Here is a 23791-nt window from a genome sequence, read left to right on the forward strand (position 1 = left end):
TCTTAGCGTGAAGCTAATCCAAGAGAGTCTATTGCACAGAGCATAGTGCCTTTTGGAATGCCTTCTTTTAAAAAAAAAAAAAAAAAATTATTTATTTATTTGAGAGAGAGCGAGAGAGAGAGAGAGAGAGGGCACACAAGCAGGAAAAGGAGCAGAGGGAGAGGGAGAAGCAGACTCCCTGCTGAGCGGGGAGCCCCAGTGTGGGACTCAATCCCAGGACCCTGAGATCATGAGCTGAGCTTAAAGCCGATGCTTAAGTGACTGAGCCACCCAGGCGCCCCTGGAATACCTTCTTTGAATAGCTTTCTTTCAAGTAAATGTGTTGAGATTTTTGCACAAGGTCCTATGGATGGTGGATTAGTTAAGTCAGGTGGTTCTGGGGTGCTTGGGTGGCTCAGGGTTGTGAGTTCAAACCCCATATTGGGGGTTAAGTAGTTCCACCTCCTGTTTCTTCTAAATGAGGAAGAGCCCTCCTTCCCCCAGCTCTTCCTTCTTCCCTTTCATCTCCACACACATAAATATAGATGCGTCTATGTGTATGCACAGACTTATCACCTAGAGTTCCAGAACAGCCCCATACCATCAAAGTATAGGTAACTGTGATTCTGCCCAGAGCTAGTAGATTCATCACAAGTGTCTGAAGGTAGAGGAGCCTACAGAGGAGTGGCAGCGGGCAGTCACTGAGGTCATTGTACGTCCCAGGGCTTCCCTTGTCTTTGGTAGTAATTCTGCTTCATTGTGCCCCTGTCAAAAACTTGCTGGTGCCTTCACTCTTAGCTCCTCATAGGACTGCTCTACCAGAGTATGAATACACTGCCTGTGGATTCTTCCAGATAACCTCAGAGTGTGGGTGCTGATGCGCATCTGGCTCCAGGTTATGAAGAGGGGGGTCCTGTCGCCGCTACCTGGCATCTCTGGCTGTCTGTGGCTTTCTCTGCAAGCCAAAGCGAGTCGTGTTGTTTCAGGCTATCTGCCCCATCATCTCCCTCTGAAAGGCAGGAAAAACCATTCAGTCCCTCACCTCTGTGTCTGCAGATCACTCAGGCCAACTTGCTGTGTTATGTCTTGGCTCTGTGAGAAGGTTCTACGCCCCCAGGTGCCTGGGCTCACAGAGGGTGAGGAAAAGCCCCAGAGGAAGAAAGGCCACTGGCTGCTCCCTGATCTCTCCTCCATCTAACTCGTAGCCACTGAGCTTGCTCTATGTTGTCATCGTGCATTGCTTATACTTTTTTGTATTTAATAGAGTTTCTTTAAATCAGACATTATTAGATTTTTTCCTAACCTGGCATCCTAAACTTCAAATTGAGACATATTATAAGTTTTACCTCCCTTGTCTATGCTTTTTATCTTAAAGTACTGCCGTAAGGCTAGAGAATTTATTAAAAAGCTTATGTTTCTTACATCATTTAAAACATTTTACTTTAAAGGTGTTATTTCTTGGAGCGCCTGGGTGGCTCAGTTGCTAAGCGTCTGCCTTTGGCTCGGGTCATGATCCCAGGGTCCTGGGATCGAGCCCCACATCAGGCTCTCTGCTTGGTGGGAAGCCTGCTTCTCCCTCTCCCATTACCCCTGCTTGTGCTCTATCTGTATGTCTCTATCTCTCTGTCAAATAAATAAAATCTTAAAAAATTAAAAAAAAAAATTTAATAAAAAAAAAAATAAAGGTGTTATTTCTTGGTTTTTCTTTCCTTTTCTAATCTCTTTATTCTTTCATTTGTTTTAAGATTTGTTTTTATTTACATAATCTCTATACCCAATGTGGCTCTCGAACTCATAACCCTGAGATCAAGAGTCACATGCTCCACCAACTGAGCCAGCCAGGAGCCCCAATCTCATCTTTATTCTTATCCTTCTACAGATTGACTAACTTTAAGTCTCACCAGAAAATTTCTCTGTACCAAAGGTATAGTGTATATTAATTAAGTGTACTAAGGTTATTTTGAAAGTAACATCTAATGTTACCAATACAAATGGTTTGTAAAAACTTTGTGTTCCAATCGATTGTCAGTCCTTTTAATGTTCAGACTCAAGGCCTAAAATGACTTAGAAAGCTGCGGGGGGTGAGGGGTGGGTAGAGGGCTGCAGGAGGCACTGCTGACATGTCAGACCTTGCTAGCTGGCCCACATCGTGCCTCTGCACAGCTCACCTGACTTCCTTTTCTCTTTTTTCTTCATATCGCTAAAGCTGCCCTCAGCTTGAAGTACAGAATGTATGGTGGTCCACAAATAGATACCATCAGAGTTCATGAAGATATTTTCATCTGGAGGAACTCAAATATCAATAATTTTTAGAATTTTTCTCCTCTTTGTTAATCTGAAAAATTGTCCACTACATTGTTATAATAAATATAGTCTAGAAACATAGTGTTAATGCCATTTTTAATTGGCCTCCTTTGCAGCCTACACTGAGGAGATCTGATTTAACAGTATTCTTGATCTGTTCAGAATTTTTGTACTTTGAGACAACCATAAAGAAAGTCAACATAGTGAGAAATTTATCTCATTAATAAATTATCAGAAAGCAACAATCCTAACACTCTTTATGTAAAATGCGAGTGGATACATGGAAATACCACTTATTTAGGAAACAAATCCTAGGAGCCCAAACTTAGGATCTAGACATTTCCTATTTAAACAACAGAGAAAGATGAGAGCACATAATGGCTCTCATTCCGTGACTATTTTCATAGTAAGAGTTACTATACTCTAAACTCTGTGAAGCTGGAGCTAAGAAAGCGATCTAAAACACACTTATTTCAGTTGAAGCCGTGTGTTAGTATCTGTACTGGCATGCATATGATTGAAACATGGAGAGTTGAGTCAGCACCCTTGTTTCTGGTCAGTTGCCAGAAATAAAGACATCAAAGGAAATAGATAAACTGGGCACCAAATCAAAGCTACATGGGTTTTTTACTTAGTAGTTATTCTAGGTCTCTTTGCAGCTTTTCTAAAGAAAATTGTCCCTCAGCCAGTCCCCTCCACAAAGACCCCCCCCTCAGATAGACTAGTTGTTCACTCTTGTTACCTTTACATTTGTACATGTGTAGAATTGTTTTTGTAGGACAGATTCCCACATGTGGAAATGCTCAAAGGGAGTGAACATTTTTTTTTAAATTTTTTTCTCACTCTCCTTTTTATTTTTAGAGCCTATTTATTATTTGAGAGAGAGAGAGAGAGTGCAAGAGAGCACAAGCAGGGGTGTAGAGCAAAGGGAGAGGAAGAAGGAGAAGCAGGCTACCCATTGAGCAGGTAGCTAGACTTGGGGGCTCAATCCCAGGACCCTGCGATCAGGGCCTGAGCTAAAGGCAGTTTCCTAACTGACTGAGCCACCCAGGCTTCCCGGGAGTAGATATTTACAGGTTTAACAGATACTGCCAGTTGTCCTCTACAAAGGTGGTATGCACGTACAAATGAAAGTGAGACCAGCCACTTGAACTAAACTATAGTGGGGCTGTTGGTGGCCAGGGGAGATAGACAAGCCTGAGGTTTTGCCAGCGATTTTCTAGTCCAGAAGTTGATTCTTGGAATGGTTAGAAGATGTTACAGTCAGTGTTAAATGAGATAAAAATATTCTTAGAAAAGAACATTTTCATAAATACTTTTAAAATGGAAATATAATTTTATTAAAGAATCTTTCAAAATAATGCATAATCCTACTCTTAAAAGATTTTCATTTTAGCAAATTACCATCTACATGTATTTATTTTACATGTCATAATCAGTGTATATGTGTTTTCATATTTTAGTATTTTCACAGAAGTGTCTCATAAGTTGTTTTCTGTTTCTACATATCTTTCATAATGGTCGTGTAAAAGCCGCACAGTATTGAATTGTTACTGTATCAGTACTTTGTCCTCAATGTTGAAAGTTTAATATACAACCAAATACTTAAACTGTGTGTTTTTAACTAGTAAGAATGATTGGTTTGTTCAGGCTTTAAGAGTAATATAGCTCATTGTAAAAAAAATTAGAGGGGACACCTGGGTGGCTCAGTTGGTTAAGTGTCTGCCTTTGGCTCAGGTCATGATTCTGGGCCCCACATCGGGTTCTGCAGGGAGCCTCCTTCTCCCTTTCCCTCTGTGGCCCCCTTCGTGCTCTCTTGTGCATGTATTCTATCTCAAATAAATAAATAAAATCTTTTAAAAAATTTCGGAACACACAAAAAAATAGGAAGACACACACAGAACTCTTCCTATAACCTGGTAATCAACTCTGTGAAATTATGATAGATTTCCTTCCTGCCTTTTCTTAATATTTTATTTATGTACAGTTTATAACTATAGTGTTTATATAAAACATATTCATTTCCCATGTTTCTAAATCCTTTTAAGGGGATTTAAATTAATAAATTCAATTATTAGGTAATCAATTAATTAAAATAAATAAACAAATTTATATACATTTTTTTCCTTTATATATATTTTCTAAGATTTTATTTATTTGTCTGAGAGAGAAAGAGAGAGAGAGAGAGCGCACAAGCAGCGGGAGTGGCAGAGGGAGAGGGAAAAGCAGACTCCCTGCTTAGCAGGGAGCCTGCTGCAGGACTTGATACCAGGATCTTGGGATCATGACCTATGCTGAAGGCAGACGTTTAACAACTGAGCCACCGGCGTTCCTTTATTTTTATTTTATTTTATTTTATTTTTTTTAAGAAAAGTGAAAAATGTTTATTTTCTTGACTATAAAAGTAGTTTGAAACTGTTGTAGGAAATTGGGAGATAATCCCAAATATCCATAATCCTAATACCCAGTGGCAAACACCTTTAACATTTTCATTTATTACCTTCATGTTAAAAAAAAAATATTTGAGGGCGCCCGGGTCGCTGAGTTAGTTAAGCAACTACCTTCGGCTCAGGTCATGATCCTGGAGTCCTAGGATCAAGTCCCACATCGGGCTCCCAGCTCCATGGGGAGATTGCTTCTCCCTCTGACCTCCCCTCTCATGCTTTCTCTCTCTCTCTCAAATAAATAAATAAAATCTTTTAAAAAATTGAGATATTATTGCATCAGTGGTTCTTAATTTGGGGTGATCATGGACCATTTTAAAAATCTTTGAGAATCCGAATTAAGAACTCTTGTTGTATATGTAAATATACATAACTCTTTTTTTCTACTAGCCATTATAAAATAAGTATTTCCTTATTGTTGTGAACTCATAAATCTCTAAATTTGCTGATTGTTATGGGTTGAATTGTGTCCTTCCAAAAATTCGTATGTGGAAGTCCTAACTCTCCTTACCCTATATTGTGACCTTATTTGGAGATAAAGTCTCTACAGAGGTAATCAAGTTAAAGTGAGGTCCTTAGGGTGGGCCCTAATCCATATGACAGGCATCTTTATAAAAAGAGGAAATTTGGAGACAGACATACACACAGGGAACATGCTGTGCATAGATGGAGATGAAGGCCATCTACACGCCATGGAGAGAAGCCTGGAGGGGCTCTTCCCATACTGCTCTCAGCGGGAACTGATACTCTGGCACCTTGAGTTCAGACTTATAGCCTCAGAACTGTGAGACAGTACATCTCTGTTGTTGAAGTCCCCCAGTTTGCGGTACTTGGTTAGGGCAGCCCTAGGAAACCAGTACACTGATTTTATCATCTTACAGTGTATAGACATTTAGACAAATACTTTGTGCCAGGCACTGTGCCAGATGTTGGGAATATTAAGCCAGTGAAGTCAAGTTCCCTGTTTTTAAGGTGCTAGATTGGCACATAATGTATAGAACCCTGGGGTCATACTGTAATGGGCAATGTGTGTAGAGCATCCTAGGAGTCCTGAGCTGGGCTAGGGTGAGGGCAGACTTCCCCTCGAGAAGTACCACGTGAGCTGAGTTTTGAAGAACCAGTAGGAATCTATTTAACTATTCTGTTATTGAACATTAGGATGTTCTCAATTTCCTGTGTGTTTGGATTCTTTCGTTAGGGTAGATTCCTAATAATGCGTTGCTAATAATGCGTGAACTTTGAGACATCATTTTTAGGGCAATGTAATACCTTACCAGATGGAAGTTTCCTGGTTTATTGAATCCTACTCTTTTACTGGTAGAAGTTTCCCCAGTGTTCTATTTCCAGTGTTTTGCTGTTATAAATAACCATGTAGTGTACATCTTTTTTTTTTCTTTTGCGTGATGCTTTTTCGATAATTAGAATTATTTCCTTGATGATAGAGTTCTAGAAATAGAATTACATTATCAAAAAGGTCAGATTGTTTTTCAGAAATGCTGATGTACATTCCCATTATGAATCAAGTATGAAATCTATTACATCAATTTGATTTATTATAGTCTTATATAATTTGGGGTCTGGGAAAATAGAGTTCAGTGTTTCCCTGTTTGAAGACTGAACCCTTACTAGGAAATGAAGTGTCATTTGTATCACTTGGGTTGAAAGAACCCCTCTTTCTTGGGTTCCTTTCTTCATCTGAAATAACCTGCTTGAAGGGCATTGTCCCATCACAGACTTGCCTCCGCAGCTTGCACGCTGGTTTCTAACCAGCAGATATGTGCGTTGGCCTCTGTTTACTTCTCTTAACTCCCCATCTATCTCAAATGTAACTATCCCAGATCAGCCTTCAGAGTTAGCTGTTTCATTTTTCTCCTGAGCTTCTTTTACCCTGATTCCTGCACTCTCCAGTCTGCTAGACTCCAAATCCCACTTATGTTGGCAGCATATCTACTGTAATAACAAAAAGAACCACAATCGTGACATGCTGGGGATATGGGCATCTGAAGGAGTCGAGTCAGGAGTGATTCCGTCTCATTGAGAGAAGAGTTTGCTAGTAAATACTGCCTTGTTTCCTTCATTTTAAAGTAAGCGTGAGGGATGCCTGACTGGCTAAGTCGATAGAGCGTGCAACTCTTGATCTCTTGGTTGTAAGTTTATGCTAGGCATAGAGATTACTTAAAAATAAAATCCTAAAAAAAAATAAATAAAAGTGAGTGTGAGAACTGTAAGGGCCAATTTAGCCAGAGCAGCTCCATCCGGTTCAACAGTGATTTTGTTGTTTATGCAGTAAAACTTAAACTGACTCTGCCGCGCCCACCCCCCACCCCCCACCCTGGGGAACTTACTTAAAAGCAAGTCCAGGAAACCAGTCCCAGGTAACAAAACCCCAGTACAAGGGCGGGTCAGGCCAGGTGGAGACATCTAATCAGTGGGACTCGCATACTGTCTCCCTAGCTACCAAGGAGTGTGGGTCCCGCCTTTTGGGCGCCAATTCTGACCAAGGTGATAGGCTAGTTCAAATAGCTACTAGGGTAAATTGTAATTCAATTGGTCACTCGTGTGTGACCTAGCATGACTATGCAGCTTTCTCTGTGTTGCAATCTAATTGGCCACCTGTGTGGGGCCAGACCCAACCACATGGCCTTTGCTCTATAAAAGTTAGTCTGTAAGGCAGGGAAGGGTCGCCTCTTTGTAAGAGATGGCCCCGGTTGGTCGGTTTGATTCTCCATGCTTGGCGCAAAATAAAGCTTTGCTTGACCATCGCTTTGTATCAGTCTCGCTTTTTTGATCATGGACCCATTATTGGGGGACCTAACAAGTACCAGAGGTGCCTGTCTGGCTCAGTCAGTGGAACATGCAACTCTTGATCTTAGGGTTGTGAGTTCAAGCCCCGCACTGGGTGGAGAGATTACTTAAAAATAAAATCTTGGGACATCTGCATGGCTCAGTTCATTAAGTGTCTGCCTGAGGCTCAGGTCATGATCCCGGGGTCCTGGAATCAAGTTCCGCATTGGGCTCCCTGGGCAGGGAACCTGGTTCTCCCTCCCCTCTGCCTGCTGGCCCCCCTGCTTGTACTCTCTCTCTCTCTCTCTCAGACTCTGGCAAATGAATAAAAATCTAAAAAATAAATAAATAAATAAAACATCCATGACAGGCCCTTTTAAAAAATGAATACATAAAATAAAATCTTAAAAAAAAAGTGAGTGTGGGGGCGCCTGGGTGGCTCAGTGGGTTAAGCCGCTGCCTTCGGCTCAGGTCATGATCTCAGGGTCCTGGGATCAAGCCCGGCGTCGGGCTCTCTGCTCAGCAGGGAGCCTGCTTCCTCCTCTCTCTCTACCTGCCTCTCTGCCTGCTTGTGATCTCTCTCTGTCAAATAAATAAATAAAATCTTAAAAAAAAAAAAAAAGTGAGTGTGAATACCAGATAACAAGCATCAAAGAATGAAGACTATACCCTAATCAGTTTTGTATTTTATAGTTGGTGACCTGCCTTGCAAGATTAATTAATTGATGTGAAGTCATAATCAATGTAATTTTTAATATGCCCCACTCACTAATTACTTTTTTAAAACTTCATTCCTGAAATGAGAAAAAAAACAGTTCTCTTTTATGCATATTTTAAACATTATAGAAGTGCACAATGTGAAAAGTGTAAGTCTCCTGTATTTCTGCCCCACAAAGATAAGCAACCATGGTCTGTGATTTAGGATATGTTTCTCCACATTTTTTTCCCAAGCGTTTAAAAAATGTAATGATACTTAACCTCACTAACAATAAATGAAATACAGAGTGACCAAGAATCAGATTCTCCCCCCGCATCAAGTTCTCAGAGATAAAACAGGTAGGAAAATGGGTATTCCCATATGATGTTGGTGGGAGTATAAATTGGAATCATCTACTAGGAGGGTAATTTGTCAATAATTGCCAGAAAGTTCTTTTTAATTGCCTAAATTTTATATATACATACCTTGCGCATTTCTTCTGCTGACTTTAGAAAAATAAGAAAGTCAGTAAATTTTATAACAATATTATTTGGTATTTTGGTGGTGATAGTGGTGCTGGTGTCTTTTACTATATGAGGAGGCTGTGTGAAGTCCCATCCCAGTCAGCTTGGTACCCAGAGCAGTGCCATGGGGCAGTGTGGGTCAAAGCAATTCTCATGATTCTTTCTCAACATAGGCAGAAAGGTCAGCATCCCAGGGCACAAGGACTTCGGCCATTCCCTTCCTAAGTTGGAAAACCATCAGGGGCCCACAGAGGTCCTGGCAGACACGTTCAGAAGGCACTTCCTAGGAACTCCCCTCCTTTTCTCTGCTTTTATGTTGGAAACCAGCAGTGAGATTCTGCCCAATGAAATATTCATAAAATTCAATTGACCGTAAAATATTTCCTAAATGTAAGTGCTGTAAGTGACCCAAATTATATTATCAGCTTTTTTGAGAAATGGAGAGAGAAAGGAAAAGGAATTTAAGGGAATGGGTTCCAGGGAGCCAACCTTGGCGTTTTCAAATCATAATAAATAGGTCATGGATCTGCGTTGTGTGGTTTCAGAAATGACTAATGCTTGGGACTGTTTTGATCATTATCTGAGTGGCCCACCCCAATGTAAATCAGTCTTTCTACATTACACAGACTGTGTGCCCCCTTTTAAATCTATTTTTTAATTTCATAGTCCTTTTGTTTCCAGCTCTAAAAATCCCGAGAATCTGTACTTCCGGTGATCTCACATCAGATGTTATAGAAGCCATAGAAGCCCAGTTAGGCTCTGGGCTAGAATGCAAAGGACTTCTGCCCAAACCTTTTCGTGCAAGTCCCCGGACAGGGAGGGCCTGCAGGAAACTTCCTCGCTTGCTGACTGCTGGGGGACCTGAGATTTTCACTGTTAGAAAACTCTTCTGTGCTTATGCAGATGCTATCTCCCTCCAACCATCAATCCTTTGTTCTGCTGTCTGCAGCCCCCAGAATAAATCTCCTCTTTGTACCCTGCGTGTGTGGAGGATGGCTATTCCCCACCCCCTCCCTGTCCAAATCATTTCTTTCTCATCCTAGAATTTTTGCCCTCTTGTTTACCCAGTCTTCTCTGTAGAATAAATAGTACGCAGACCGTCTATTCTCCTTCATCCCTTCCATAGTCATAAGTGCCTTTCTGATAATGAATCCTAAAAATAAGTTTGTTCGTTTGTTTTTGGCATCCACATCACACCATCATCTCATATTGACTTGTAAATAAACTAAAACCCCAGAGCAGTTGCTTTTGAACTTAGATGAAAGATGTAACATCTATTTCTCTGAAATCTTTTTTTTTTTTTTTTTTTCCTTTTGGCTCATTCTTTCGACCCAGACTGCTTTTGGAATTCTGATTCTGTCATCTTATCTAAAGCATTCATCTCTCCCAGCGTGGTGTCCTCGGATCATTAGAAAAGCCTGCCTGCAGATTGCTGATGTATTTACCTAGGCTCAGGGCTTGAAGAGGGTGACAAATCCCTCATAATGAGTTTGCCAAATGCCTGCTGGCAGCCAGCATTTTCAAGGCTCTGTGGAGAAGGGACAAGGACAAAACCCAGGTTCTTGCTGCCCAAAGGGGCCCTGGCCACCGGAGTTGGAGCACTTTTGGTTTGATCATTGACATGTAAATGGTCACGGGGCCCCAGGCGGATCCCCAGCAGACCCTCCCACCAGCCTTCTGACCACACAAAGCCCTGGCCTGGAAGGGCTGCGGGCTTCGCCTCCTCGAGGCCCCTGGGCTTCCTGGCTACAGAGGTAAGTCCCCTGATCAGCTGTTTTGTAAAACTGGTCCATTTGGGGCAGTGATTGTGGGCTGGAAAATTTCCCCAGCCACATACATGCAATGAGAGTGTTCTCTTTGGACCTCACTCTGTCCTGGATGCAGATATAGGCCCTATAGGGGATTTTGAAATGAAAAAGAATACTAAAAAGAAACAATCACATTTGTCCATATGTATGTACATACATAAGAACTTTTTGAATTTTACCTGAAATTTCTATAGGATAATTTTATTTTTCTTACTGGGTTTTCTGGAGTCCAACTCTCTCCCTCTTTCTCCCGTTCTCTGTCTCTAAACTTCTTTACTTTTCCTCCTCCCTCCCTTTCCTTGTAGGGATGGTAAATTGTGTAATTCATAAAGGAAATATTGCTATGTGCTTTACGAGTTAGACAAACGAAAAGTTACACATGATTAGAAGAAACACCTGAATAAACCTCTGGTAAAAAATGGGGATATGCTGATATTCCCCGCCTTGGAAACTTTAGTGGAAGAGTTTTTGTAGTGCTTGTGTCCTAAATGTAACACTGTGAATTATAAAATTTATGGTGCTCTTATCATGTGATGGAAGGTATTATATATGTCATACTCTGGATTGGTTTTGTTACAAGTCCTTGAAGAACTAGCAAGAAATTGTTTAAAATGTAAGTTTAGATTTTACATTCAGAATTGAGTGCTAGATTGAGTTAGAGGAGAATTTAAAAAAAAATCTTGAAATAGGGGGTGCCTTGGGGGGATCAGTCTGTTAAGCCTCTGACTCTTGATTTCAGCTCAAGTCATGATCTTGGGATTGGGAGATCAAGCCCTGCAGTGGTGGGCTCTGTGTTCAGGGGGAGGAGGGAATCTGCTGCTTAAGATTTTCTCTCTTCTTTTCTTTCTTCTTCTCTCTTTGTTCTTCCCCCTCATATAAATAAAAGTTTTAAAAACTTGAAATAAAGGGTGTAATTTGGTAAAATATCTCACATAGGACTCACTTTCCTGACTGCTTGCAGAGATGGTGCTTTTAAGAAAATATTTTGTTAATAAAATGCAAATATTTCCAGATTCACCCCTCTACCGCTCTACCCCTCCACCCCTTCTCTCTGTCTCTTTGTCTCTGTCTCTGTCTCTTTGTGTGTGACTCATAGATACTTTTCTTCATAGTATGATTTCATTCAATACATGATGAATTCTGAAGCCTTGATTGGTGGTTGTTAGTTCAGATATTTTTTGCTCTTTTAAAGTAATTATAGTAATAGAATTATGCTTTTATATTAGAATACCCATAATGAAATTGAAAAAAAAACCCTCATTCAGTCTTAGATCCATAAATTCTGTCATTAAATATGAAATCTATTTTAAGTATCTCACGCTCCAGTGAGCACAGTGGAAAGAACATAAAACTAAGTGCTGTGAGGTATGGGAATCTGTGTCTAACTACCTGAGTGGCCTTGGGTGCATGACTAACTTCTCTGGACCTCCATGATACAATAAATCAGTGGTTCTCAACCAGGGGTGGCAATGTCCCTCAAGGGGTGCTTGGAAATGTTGAGGGGGAACATTTGTAATTGTCACAGTGTATGGGGCACTAATGGTTGAGAACCCCAGAAATTAGAAATGTTGAAATGCCACTCAGTTCAGTGATGAATGGACCCGCTCTGAATGCCAGTGGCACCCCACCTGGGAAACACTTGACTGGATATCTCTAAGATCCTTTCAGCTTTATTTCTCCCAAGTTCATAAGCAGGGCATTGAAGACATCTGAAGTGATACTGAACTCTTACATTTAGTGTCTGTATCTCACATTTAGCATTAGACGCCATGTTGTTGGAAGTGAAGCCAGACCCAGGAATGCTGGGGCAGGACGTTCATGGCATGGCTGCAGGGATTCCGAGCTCCGTTGCTGGGTCAGTTCCCTACTCTAAGCACAGAGAAACAGATACTGCTCAAAAGCAGGTGCAGAGCCAGGTCTGGGTGTTTTGGTTGGTTTTGGATTTTCCTTTATGTCCTTCCTTCCTCAGAGGGATGAAGGGGTTTATTGTGGCCACAGGCCTGGCTTGGAGGCCTTGGACCTGTCCACTTAGAGGAAGGCAGCTGTCTCTCTGCACCACCCTGCTGCTGGGAAGGGGGTCATTGTGGAGGCAAGTAGTGCCCTGAAAAATCTGCCGGCCACTTGTCAGAGGCCAGACCAGAGGCCTTGATGAGGCAGAAGGGGATTCGAGCTAGAAGAAAGACTCCTGGGGAGTCTGAATTGTTAGAGTGTTGGATGTGATTAAATTACTGATTATTTGACAGTGAAGAGCTATTAATTCAAAGTCTCACATGAAAGCTTCTCTTAGAATTGTCTTTTTTTGTAAAAAGTAATGGAGAGGGCACCTGGGTGGCTCAGTTGGTTAAGCGGCTGCCTTTGGCTTGGGTCATGATCCTGGAGTCCTGGGATCGAGTCCCACATCCCGCATGTGGGATCCCGCATCAGGCTCCCTGCTTGGCGGGGAGTCTGCTTCTCCCTCTGACCTCTCCCCTCTCATGTTCTCTCTCTCTCTCTCTCAAATAAATAAGTAAAATCTTTAAAAAAAAAAGTAATAGAGAGATGAGTTATAAATCTTCATCAGAAATTTGCTATGATATTGAATATATATCCAACTCTCATTAACTAAGTTGTGAGGTTACCTGGAAAAAAAAAATATATATATATATATTTAAAAATTTTGTTTATTTGACAGAGAGAAACACAGCCAGAGAGGGAACACAAGCAGGCTTCTGGCTGAGCAGGGAGCCCGATGCAGGGTTTGAACCCAGGGCCCTGGGATCATGACACGAGCTGAAGGCAGACGCTTAATGACTGAGCCACCCAGGCGCCCCTGGAACATATTTTTTTATTGACATGTTGCTTGTAGTTACATAGATAATTTATTTAACTAAAAAGTTCAAATATATGTATATTTGAATGTATATAATATGCTATATATACAATATAATAGTATCCTGTATGATATAGTAATTATATATATAGTATATATATATATAGTATATATATAGTATATATATATATAGTATATATATAGTATATATATATATATAGTATCCAGTATATATGTCCTGCCAGTCTTAAAAATCTTACAAAAATGAGGTTCCAGTATGTGATATTTTATAACCTGCTTTGTTCATGTCACACTATCTCATGAGCATGTTTCAGTAACATAGATATTACATAATTTTACATGACTTCTAGTGATCCATTGAGAGAATGGTCAAAGAGCACAGACAATAGAGTCAGACTCAGACTTCATACCTCAGCTCTGCTTCTTATTAGCTGGGCAGGACACTACTTTGTGCCTTGATTTACTCTTCCATAAAATGGGAGAATAATAATACCCACTACATTGGAATGTTTTGAGAATTAAATGGGACACTAATTTTTATTTTTATTTTTTAAAAGATTATTTATTTATTTATTTGACAGGCAGAGATCACAAGTAGGCAGAAAGGTAGGGAGAGAGAGAGGAGGAAGCAGGCTCCTCACTGAGCAGAGAGCCTGGTGCGGGGCTCGATCCCAGGACCCTGGGATCACAACCTGAGCTGAAGGCAGAGACTTTAACCCACTGAGCCACCCAGGCGCCCCTACATGGGACACTAGATGTTGAGTGCATTGAATGAAGTAAGCACTCAATATCTGTGAGATACCGTCAGCATCGTAAATAGGAGTATACCATCTCTGCTAACCAGTGCCCTGACAGCAGACATTCTTGTATCTTTGACATCCAGAGTTAGTACTTTCATATCACTTCTTAAAAGTTGAATTTCTAGGCCAAAGAGCAAACAATTTGAGTTTTTGGATACATATTGCTGAATTGCCTTCCAGGAAAATTGTCTCAGTATTCACTCCTACCAACTTTTCTTAGCTGAATTTAAAAAATTCTAATATTCTTCATGCTCTGGGACCCCCACCCCTTCCAATAATTGGGAATTTACATGAATTAAATATTGCTCTGGGGCAAGCATAATTAAGGAAATGACTTAGCCACAAGACAAAGTCAATAAAACATTCCATAGTCAAATAAAAAAATAAGGTAGATCACCTGCCACTTGATATTTTCTGCACTATAACTTCTTCATTGATCAAGAATTGTTTATGTGTGAGAGGATGTGAGTGTGTAAGCCATGAGCACGGTCGTTATGCTGTCTTCCCCCTACCCTTTTTATTTATTTATTTATTTATTTATTTATTTAAGATTTATTTATTTATGTTGGCAGAGAGCACGAGTGAGCACAAACTGAGGGAGTGGCAGGCAGATTGGGAGGGAGAAGCAGGCTCCCCACTGAGCAGGAAGCCCAGGGACTCATCCCGGGACACTGGGATCATGACCTGAGCAGAATAATCCACTGAACCACCAGGTGCTCCTTCCCCCAACCCAATTTAATTTCTATGGGCCCAGCATGCTTCCGCTGCACAACTCTGCTACCCCCAATTTAATTTCTAGATATACTGGAAGAAGAAACAAAACCTTCTTTCAGGAACATAATAGAAAATGTACATGAAATTAATGATGTAATTTATAAAACACTTCAATCCTTTCATTCTGTGGTATATAAACATTACTTACTTCATTGTGCAGTTTTTGCTTTTACCATGAAAACGTTGTTGGAAGTTGGTTTACGCAAAGATGGGATGCATAGTGTTCCCTGTATACTTGACTTTGTGCTGAGTACTCTGGTCCAGGTTCCTTGTGCTTCCCATTGCTGGGTGATGACTCAGTCCCCCCACCCATCCTCTGTACTTGCCTGATGAAGCCCTCCCCCACCCCCACCCTGTACAGCATGTTATGGTCCAGTCTGGTCTTCCTGTGTGTTTACTCTACAGTGTTGCTAGATGAAACCTGCTTCTGTTTTGTTCTCAGTAATTCACCCACTTGCTTTTGATTATAAACACAAATGCAAATATGAACAATTTAAACCACATGACCTAACATAACTATGAGGGAGACATCCAGATGATTCCAAATATGTTCAGTTTAGATTCTCATTAAGAATGCAAAATGTGGGCACCTGGGTGGCTCAGTGGGTTAAGCCGCTGCCTTTGGCTCAGGTCATGATCTCAGGGTCCTGGGATCGAGTCCCGCATCGGGCTCTCTGCTCAGCAGGGAGCCTGCTTCCCTCTCTCTCTCTGCCTGCTTCTCTGTCTACTTGTGATCTCTCTCTGTCAAATAAATAATAAAAAATCTTAAAAAAAAAAAAAGAATGCAAAATGTAAAAATTCTCATTCAGAATTCTCACATTTCTGAAAATACATCTTAGGACCCCAGAACTATGCATAGGAAATGCTGACTTGTTTGCAGCTACTGGCCAAAGTAATTTTGGTAATTATTGGCATTCTAAAAAGAAACATGGGTTATATTTTTATTATTTTTTTGATTGAATACTTGATTCATTTTTGTTCAAGAGTGGTGGCCTTCAAACTTTGGATTGTGACCCACTGTAAGAAATGCATTTTAAAAATAACCTAGTATGTAAACATATAAATATAATCACAGGTGAAAAATTTGTTTCCCAAGATATATAGAAACTTTGGTAGTTTCTATTCTATTTCATTCTTTAGCATGTTGCTTGTAACCCACTCGCTTTGTCTCATGACCCACAAATGGGCCATGACCTAGTCTTTGGATATTATGTTCCAGAGGTGGCTTGCTGTTGAGTATGAGCTGACTGGTAAGCTTGGTGGGTTCTTACAGCCCTTTCATGGTAGAAGCCCGTTGCCTTCCTCTTGGTGCTGGGTCTAGGGCAGGCTTTCCATGCTTGGGGCCTCACCTCGGGCACGGTCTTAGTACCATGGGGTCCTGGCAGGAGGTGAAGGCCAAGCACCCGTGTTGGCTGTCTGGGTACTTAAACAGCTTTGCATTTGAGAACTTCCATCCTTCCCTGGACTGGCTGCAGCAGCTGACAGCTCTGCCTGAGAGGGAAGGTTTAAACAAAGACAATAGTTCAATTTGAGTGTCCCTGAATCATGTCTTTGTCTCTGCTCTTGACAGAACAGAAGGAACTTGTTCATTATTAAGGATGCCAGCTGCCCCTGGATTGATCTCTCTGTAGCCAGGTCTGGCACACATTCAAGTAGGTAGATAGGTGGTTCCCCAGTCGGTGTATTCGGAAGGGGGCCAGAAAAGATTTTCCTTAAAATGCCTCCTGATCCCTGGGTGCCTAAAATTTTATGATTAAGTGTTCATTCTTTTAAATTTTTATAAGCTTTTTGTTCTCTTAGAATTCCAGATCAATATGAAAATGTCCTTAGGAAAGAGAGTACCTTGAGATTGTATCAGATAACATTTAATAGGGATTTGAAAAGCTCTGAGAGCCAGGGGTGGGGGTGCAGGAGGGGGTATGGAGAGCTCAGAGGCCTGTCCACAGGAACAGGGGAGGCTGCAGGCCTGTGGAGGTATTTGTGTCTGATTGTCGTTTGAAAGTTATTTGAGGTTGTGAAGCTCCTTAAACGTTTTTATGAGAATGTTGTGGAGCCTTAGTGGCTTGGGGTGGACTTGAGTCGGGATTAGGGTTGAGGGCACAGATGCCCACCAAATGTGGCCAGAACTCTTACAACCACTTGCTATTAGGGATTTGGTGACCAGTATTGTCCAGGGATTTGTGTTTTGCTAGCACATTTATTCCCTGTAGATGATATGACTGAAGTATGCTACCCATGGCTCACAGCTTATTCTGCCCAGTGCCTTCTCAGCACCTTGCGCATACTTAGGCATTTCCCCTGAGTCTTAGCTTTCTGATTGCTCAGATCAGCACAGTTCAATTGCACATCAGTTTGTTTTTCCACTTGTTGGTTATCACAGAATTCAGAGCTGAAAAAAACCTGAGTGATCATCAGGGTCAGTGTTTTTTCAAGCTGTTGTTATCTACCCATTACTGGGTCATTAAATCGGCTTCATGGGTGTTACTGACAGACACTGTTGGTGGTGGAATGGGTGAGAACCCCATACATGTTTACCTTCCCTGGCAAGCGCTGTGTGTCCCAGATATGCAGCACCTTCTGAGGAGTAACCACATGTACAACAACGCATTTCATGTGGCACGGACGTAGTCATTTTTTATTTGACAAATATCAGCTGCCAATTAAGCATCTATGATTTATAGGTGCCATAGTGAGGGGCAGGGATACGGAGGCGAGTAAGCCGTGGGGCCTGCCCTAGAGATGCTCAGGGGATAGTGGGGGAGACAGGCACAGAGGTTATTGGGATGATGTGGGGAAGACACGCAGTTACCTCCTCCTCAGCCTGCTGAGGCTCCATTCTGGAGACGCTGTGAGAGGGCAGAAAACCATCCTCTGCAGTCAGAAAGCAAGACCTGGGAGGACTTCCGGGTGAGAGGTGATAGCTCAGCTTGGCCTGTGTAGTGGGTTGAAAATTTAATCTGTGCCCTAATTCCTGGAACCTAGGAATATTCCACTATTTGGAAAAATGGTTTATACAGATGTGATTAAGTGAAAGATTCTGAGATGAGATCATCCTGGATTATCTGGGCGAGCCCTAAATCCAATGGCGGGTGTGCTTTTAAGTATGAGGCAGGGGGAGATCTGACCCAGACAGAAGAGGAGGCCTTGTGACCAGGGTGGCAGAGATTGGGGTGATACGGCCCCAGGTCAAAGGATGCCAGATGCGCCTAATGGATAAGGCATTGGCCTCCCAAAGAATGCCAAATGCGGCAGCCTCCAGAAGCTGGCAGAAACGAGGAGTGATTCTCCTTAAGAGCTTCTAGAGGGAGTGCAGGCCAGCCCACCTTGATTTTGGAGTTGTGGCTTCCAGAACTGTGAGAAAATAGACTTCTGTTGTGTTAAGCCTTCAGGCTTGTGGTAATTTGTTATGGCAGCCCTGGGAACCTTTTCTTTTGTTTTGGTTGTCTAGTTTAGGGACTCCCACATGGGCACATATTTTTCTGAAAATAATTTTAATATAGGAGGGTAGTAGGGCAGGATTTTAACATGTAGTATAAGGATCCTTATAGGATTCACAGATGTGCTATGGGGAAGTCCATAAACTCACTGAAATATGCAAAACGCATGTACTATAATAATAGTATATGCTATAATAATAGTATATGTAATACTATATGTAAACACATTTTTTTTTCCTGGAAAGAAATAACATAGCCTGGATTTCCATAGACAGGACCTACTGAAGGAGGGGCTGTTTCTGGAGAGAGTACAGAGGAGGAGACAAAGCCCTGTTTGGAAAGAGGCAAGTAAGCGGTCTTGCTGGAGCACAGATTTTTGTGAGAGGGAGTAACAGGGGACAGGACTGGATAGTTTGTAACTGACTCCTTGCCTTTGTGGTGGTGTTTGAGTAACAGCTTCTTGTTAAAAGGTGGTAATTCATTGTACTGCTTCTTAGGTAATGGCTGTTAACACTGGGTGACAAGGCCAAAAATACAGGGTGAGGTGGCTACACTCCTGTGTGGATATGTGGAGAGCAGAAAGGTTCCCTGACTACTGCCCCCTGGAGAGAGCCCTACACACCCCCTGGAGGGTTGCTTTAGTCGCTCACCAGGTCTTTTTCTTGAACTTGCAGTTCTTATGGAATTTTCCTAAAAAGATATATTTTAATGGCATTTTAAAAATACTTATTTATCTATTTATTTTTTTATAATCTGTACACCCAACATGGGGCTCGAACTCATGACCCTGAGGTCAAGTGTCTCATGCTCTACCTACTGAGGCAGCCAGGTGCCCCATTTCCTTTTCCTTTTTTAAGATCAGTTTATTTATTTATTTATTTTTTGAGAGAGGGGTAGAGAGAGGGCGAGAGGGAGAGCACATGTGCACATGCACACACACACATACATGCCCACGCTTGAGGGAGAGGGACAGAGAGGGAGAGAGAATCCCAAGCAGGCTCCACACTCAGTATGGAATGGGCCTCTAGTATATGTTGATCCCACAATCCTGAGATCATGACCTGAGCCAAAACCAAGAGTCAGATGTTTAACCGACTGAGCTACCTGGGTGCCCCTGTTTTCGTGACATTTTATTTCCTTGACATTATCAATTAATGTATAATCATTCCTATGACGTGTAATGAGCATCTTTAAACCTGATGAAGAAAATCATGTTTCTCCACAGAAAACTAGCCTATTCTTTCAGAGATTCGGGAATTCAGATTCTAGAATAGATTCTCCCCACATTATGCTCTTTCTTGGAAAAGAACTGGGCCATTTGATACCTTATAATTTTCTTTAATGGGATAGAATTTAGTAGTGAGTAGCTTTTGGGATCAAATTAAATTTTATTTCTTTGGGTTGAGAAATCACAGCTAAAGGTCTTGTATCTTCTCAGCTGTCTTTGTGACCTGCATGATATCTTCTTCTATCTTTGTTCTCCTCCGTGCCCCCAATTTCACATATACTCATGTTTTATGGTTTATAATTATTAGTTTTTATTACAAAGATAATTCAAGCTTATTATAAAAATTTCAAATGGTAGGTTTGAATATATTGCTCCTTAATACAGAGCTGGGTGTGCAAAACCCACCTCTCATCTTGCTATGGTCTGAATGTTTGTCCCCCCCAAATTCATATGTTGAAACCTAATCCCTGGTGTGATGGTCTTTGGAGGTCTGGGTTTGGGAAGTTATTGTCTCCTGATGGTGGAGCCCTCATGAAGGGGACAAATGCCCCTGTGAAATATCCCAGAGATCTCCCTTCTTCTTTCCACCATGTAAGGACACAGTGGAAAGTCGCTGACTATAAAACAGAAAGCAAGCTCTCATCTGGCACTGAATCAGCCGGCACCTTGATCCTGGACTTGCCAGCCTCCAGAACTGTGAGAAATAAATTCCTGCTGTTGATAAGCCACACGATCCGTGGTATTTTCTTAGGGCAGCTTGAATGGACTGAGACATACTTCTGATCCTGTATTAGTTTCCTGTGGCTGTTATAACAAATGAACACAAACTGGGTAGCAAGAAACAGAAATTTATTCTCCCACAGTTCTGGAAGCTGGAAGTCCAACATCAAGCTGTTGGCATGGAAAACTCCCTCCAAAGGTTCTAGGGGAGATTCTGTTCCTTGACCCTTCCAGCTGCTGTTGGCACAGATATCCCTTGTCTTGAGGCCACATCACTCCAATCTTTGCTTCTGTCTCACATCATTGTTTCCTCTTCTGTGTATCTCTGTGTGTCTATGTCCCCACACTCTCTCTGCCTTTCTCTTACAAGGATACATGTGATTGCATATAGGGCCCAAAAAGGCAATATTCCCTCTTTTGCTGTTTTAAGTTAATATTCACAGGTTCTGGGCATTAGGATGTAATGTAACTTTGGGGGGACCACCATTTAACCCAGTAACCATTGTTTTTTTTTTTTTTTTAAGATTTTATTTATTTATTTGACAGAGAGAGATCACAAGTAGGCAGAGAGGCAGGCAGAGAGAGAGGAGAAAGCAGGCTCCCGAGCAGAGAGCCCGGTGGGGCTCCATCCCAGGACCCTGGGATCATGACCTGAGCCGAAGGCAGACGCTTTAACCCGCTGAGCCACCCAGGTGCCCCCACTAACCATTGTTTAAAAAAAAGTCATTCTGACATGTTAAAGTGGTAGAGAAGACTTTTTTCAGCATTGTTGTGATAGGTGTCACAACTGTTGTGATAGTTGTCAAGACTGTTGCAGTGTGGGGCGAGATCGGGCTCAACCCCGAATATAGCAAGAATAACTGGGGATTCATAGGGTAGGATCAGGGTGGAGGGTGGATGGAAATTTACTAAGGGGAGACATCTAGGTAGGGGGACTTCTTACCAAGCTAACGGGATTCTTGCTGAAGGCAGGCCAGGGTGATGAGGTATTACCTAAAGGATGGTGTGGGGTGAGGAATTTGATCAGATAATGAGGGCAATCCGAAATTAAGGGTGGGAGGATTATATCTATACTGACTTAGCAGGATTCTTGATAAAACTGGGCTGTGCGCACCTGGCAGGGATGGGGGCTAAGATAAGTTGGGTCGGGGAAAGAGTCTTTGTTGCAATCCTTTAAACTGTTTTCCAGACTCAGAAAAGAGAAAACCCAGAAAGACTGGGTTTTTGAAACCCCGATGATCAGCAACTGAGCTTGCGCTGGTGGAAAATTTCTGCAGCCTCGTGTAGCCGCTGCCTAATTGAAGTGGCTCCATGTAGGATCGCCTGGTCTGCAGTAGCTTCCTCCAGCTTCTGCAGACCTGCCCTCGCGGTGACATGCTGCCTCCACCAGGAGGGCCAGCTGACAGGGCGGTCTGCTCCCAGCCCCCGTGTTATAAAGCAGCTCCTGTCTCTCTCTTCTGGATATTATTGTTTGCTTTCAAACTACAGGAAAAATAAAACACCCATGAGGGCTGGTGTTAGGAAACTCCTTGCAACATCAGAGAGAATGTTAGATAAATCATAATGTGGGAAGAGGAAGTGGATTGTTGGTTTTGGGCCTAGACTGGGAACATTGGGTGACAGAAAAACCCCACGGCCATTCTAAGGACCTGATTAGCACGAACTCTGTGGCCTTAGGAGTGGGGGCGGAGCTGGTCCAGACTGGGCCTCTGGGGGAGGAGGGTATGGGGGGAACCTCTTCCATAGCAGGGGAGGAAGGATCCGCCTTCAAACCCCAAGGTGACCTAATCCTTCAGGTGTTTTGCTGGACTCATCTCTGAGCAAGTCGATGCTGGCCTGTATCATTCCTCCGACTCTGACAGGTAGTAAATAAATGAAATCCACTCAACTATTCTGCAAGTAGCTCTCACTGGTGCTTCAGGGAATGGGAGGCCCTGCTTTCGTAGTGTTCTCTGGTACTCTTGTATAAGCTCATTTTTCTACTGCAGGATAAGACAGTAGTGCTTATTTGTCAAACTGAAATTCTTTCATCAAGCTTAGCACAATTCTGTACTCTAATTCTATTACATTTAACTCACATTTATGGAACAGCAGTCCTGTGCTGCGTGCTGTCTAGGACACTTTTTCTTTATCTCATTGACCCCTGTTGAGTTATCGATATTATCTCCATTTTTTAAAGTGAGGAAACTGAGGTCAAACCTGACTTGCCCAGGTCCTCCCATCTGGTGACTGTGGGTCAGGATTGGACTCTGGGGCTGCTGGCTGTAGACCAGTGTGTGCTTGGTTGCAGCTCTTGTAAGGAAGGGAAAGAACACTGGAGCTAACTGAGGGCCACCTTCAGGTCTTTAGGACATCTTACTAATAAGCCTGCTGAAAAATGAAAAATTTGGAAATTTTGGAATTGTACTTCTCCAGGTGTCAGGAATGAGCATGTTGTCTTTTTTTTTTTTTTTTTTTGGAAGTTCTTAGGAGTTTCATTTGGAAACACAGTATGTGAATGGATAACAACAGAATTCTCTGTATGAAGAGGTGTGGGGCATCTAGGGTACATAGAAGGTGAGATTCTGTTGGAGTAATTAAGGCTGTCAGAGGGCAGAATAAATCATCAGCCATGATCCTGTTTATGACAAACCTGCAGGACATTAACTGAAGTCCATGTGTAAACTCAGAAATGTGGGAAGTATGAAGCATGGTGCCCTCCAGGACCAGGAAATCGGCCTCCTTCCCACTTCACCTTTCAGGTATGTGCCCTGGGAAGTTTAAAATTTAAATCCTACTGTCTGGGGCGCCTGGGTGGCTCAGTTGGTTAAGAGTCTGCCTTCGGCTCAGGTCATGATCCCAAGGTCCTGGGTTCGAGTCCTGCATCGGGCTCCCTGCTTGGTGGGGAGACTGCTTCTCCCTTTCCCTCTGCTGTTCCCCTTGCTTGTGCTCACTCTCGATGTCAAATAAATAAATAAAATCTTAAAAAAAAAATACTCCTGTCTGTCTTTCAAGTGACAAGGAACAAAGTTTTATTAAGTGTCAGAATTTGAGAAACTTAAGAGGTTTATAGTAAGAGGTTTGTTACAACATCTAAGTGTAAACTCTACCAGATTTGACAGATATATGGATAAAAAATTAAAGTTGTTTTACTTCTTACTTTGCAGCAGACAAAACTTCTTCCCCAAACATAATGCCTTCTGCTCTGGATAGCTTTGTAGCTTCCTTTATTCTGTTTTGGTATAAATTCTAACTTGTGAGAGATGCTTCCTTTTACAAGAGAAAATGAAGTTTCTTGTTTTCATTTTGCACATTTTCTTTTTTTTTAATTGAAGAATAATTGATGTGCACTATCCTGTTAGTTTCAGGTGTACATCATAGTGATTATATATATATATGATTTTATTTATTTATTTGACAGACAGAGATCACAAGCAGGCAGAGAGGCGGGCAGAGAGAGAGAAGGGGAAGCAGGATCCCTGC

General features: G+C 41.9%; 1 protein-coding gene across 4 annotated transcripts in view; it reads left to right on the forward strand.

Annotated features, from left to right (window-relative positions):
* Positions 1–23791, forward strand: part of ANKRD6 (ankyrin repeat domain 6) — a 186918-nt gene that overhangs the window by 37785 nt on the left and 125342 nt on the right. Inside the window, exon 1 of one of the 4 annotated variants that reach the window (XM_047734458.1) lies at positions 10464–10486. The exons of 2 other annotated variants lie outside the window; for them this stretch is intronic. The gene's annotated coding sequence lies outside the window, so the exon portion shown is untranslated. Of the gene's footprint in view, positions 1–10463; positions 10487–23047; positions 23071–23791 lie in introns of those variants that run through there. One more of the 4 variants, XM_047734455.1, reaches the window with a different exon arrangement.

This window comes from Lutra lutra, chromosome 6 (genome assembly GCF_902655055.1).
Source record: "Lutra lutra chromosome 6, mLutLut1.2, whole genome shotgun sequence".
NCBI classification, from domain to species: Eukaryota; Metazoa; Chordata; class Mammalia; order Carnivora; family Mustelidae; genus Lutra; species Lutra lutra.